This window comes from Bidens hawaiensis, unplaced genomic scaffold, assembly GCF_021521415.1.
Source record: "Bidens hawaiensis isolate Kalapana, Puna unplaced genomic scaffold, B.hawaiensis_p1.1 tig00007372_1, whole genome shotgun sequence".
NCBI lineage: Eukaryota > Viridiplantae > Streptophyta > Magnoliopsida > Asterales > Asteraceae > Bidens > Bidens hawaiensis.
In genome coordinates, this window is record NW_027491509.1 from 714,746 (window position 1) to 716,683 (window position 1,938).

Below are 1,938 nucleotides of genomic sequence, written 5' to 3' on the forward strand. Positions count from 1 at the left end.
ATGGAGAACTTCATGGAGAACTCAATTCCCCTCAAAGATAGATATCTTACTTCAAGAGTGTATTGAAGTCATCCTAGAGAAAATAGAGCAAAACACGACAAATAGCTAAGAGAATCTAATCGTGTGTTAAACAACACACCTTGAATGGCAAGGGAAGAAAGTAAGAGCCTTTCTAGTCAAATCAGTGCATATCTTGATATTATGCACTTACTTGTTTAACACAAGGTATTGAGGGTTTAGGTTTCATAATAATAAAATCCGAAGCCATCTGATTTCATTTACTATGTCCACTCCTCATATATAGTTATATGATAGAGTATGATTCACTTTCCTTGATGATATAGCTATGTATTATTAGCAAATAGAAATTCAATTAAGTTCACTAAAGTTAGTATACTTCAATAACTTACTAATATAAACGAAGAACCTATTATGATGTCTAAAGTATCAGTTAGATGACGAAATTACTTCGAGAGATAGAAACAAAGATAAGTTATAGTTTCAAAAACTTTGAAACAAAGAGACGCAAGACATTTATTAAGAAACAACAACCGTACTCGGTAAAAATCCCACTAATAGCATTATTAGCAGAGCGTGGAAGGGTGAGATATAAGCAAACCATATCTCTATCCCACGGAATAAAGAGGTTGCTTCCAAAAAAAACCCCGGCTATTGAAACATATGTGTGGGATCGTATAAAAGAAATACGAACTCAACACTAGACCTTTAGGCAATAAAGAAAAACAAATAGTATAATAAATAAATAGGTAGTAGTCATGATAATAACATTATTCATAATGGATAGATAGATAAAATAGTATTGATAATAATTAATAATAATAATGTATCATTTAGCACTAAAAATAAAGAAGTTCCAATAAATAAAATGTGACTACCAGACCCGTGATTCATTAGTTGCTAGGATGCCTCTGCATACCATTGCCCCTCCCAGATCTATTGACCTGTAACAAAAGTAAAGTTTTAATTACTTAAAAACCAAAGCATAGATGGAATTCCAGCCCTCATACTTATATATGAGTTGATTAGAGTTGTGTTTTATCTCAAATGGGTCAAATAATAAAAATTAACTAAAACGGAACATGTGGCTCAAACACTCGCTCAAAGTCTAGTTTTAAAAATTCCAACCACTTGGATCAATTTATCAAAGATTTAGATTATTAGTATCGTTTGTCAGTAACCCTACGTATTAGCAACATACCCTACGGCGCGACGAATGAGAAACCCGAGCTTTGGTGTGCCTGCGGAAGTAACTCCGTTAAGTATGCAAAATGTGGAAAATAAATAGACCAACATAAACGGTAACAACATATATTAGGTACATAAACTATAAAGACATCACCTTCGGGGTTGTTCATCATTCCCTGCATGCCCAACTTGCCATAAGCGGTAGGCTTCCCGGGCCCGGGCTTCGTTAATGTCAAATCTTGACTGAAAGGGCAGGCCTTGAGGATGGGCCAGATTTCGGGCATCATTCTGAATCTGAGCCCAAGCCCGGGCTCGGGCCTCACCCTACATCAGATAAAGAGTTAATAAACATTAAATAATCCAAAATAAATTTAAAATTTTGATAGATGATGATCACCTGAGAAGATGATTCTTCTTGAGTCCATTCAACAATCTGCCAGTGGTCACACCACCAGTTTGCCAAAAAACTACGGCCTACAACAGTAATAATGTAAGTATAAACCCTAAGTTCAAACAATCATTTAATAAAGAACAACTGGTAAATAATGCTTTTAAAATTGAACGGAAAAGGTGTATAAAGACGTACCAGAAGAAGCACCAATGTTTTGGGCCCTCCGATCAGCCTCTCTTGAAAAATCTTCAGCCATTTGATACAGCCCTAGGTCGTGCATATGTACGGCCATGTAAAAATGTAACCTGAAAAACAAAAATTAAATGAAAATGAATATTATT

General features: G+C 35.0%; 1 long non-coding RNA gene across 1 annotated transcript; it reads right to left on the minus strand.

Moving 5' to 3' along the window:
• Positions 1 to 681: 681 nt before the first annotated feature.
• Positions 682 to 1,679, minus strand: LOC143634999 (uncharacterized). Its single transcript, XR_013153977.1, has 3 exons — positions 1,361 to 1,679; positions 1,220 to 1,259; positions 682 to 962 (listed from the first exon to the last, which is right to left on the minus strand). It is a non-coding gene; the product is annotated as an uncharacterized LOC143634999 (long non-coding RNA).
• Between the last annotated feature and the right edge of the window lie 259 nt (positions 1,680 to 1,938).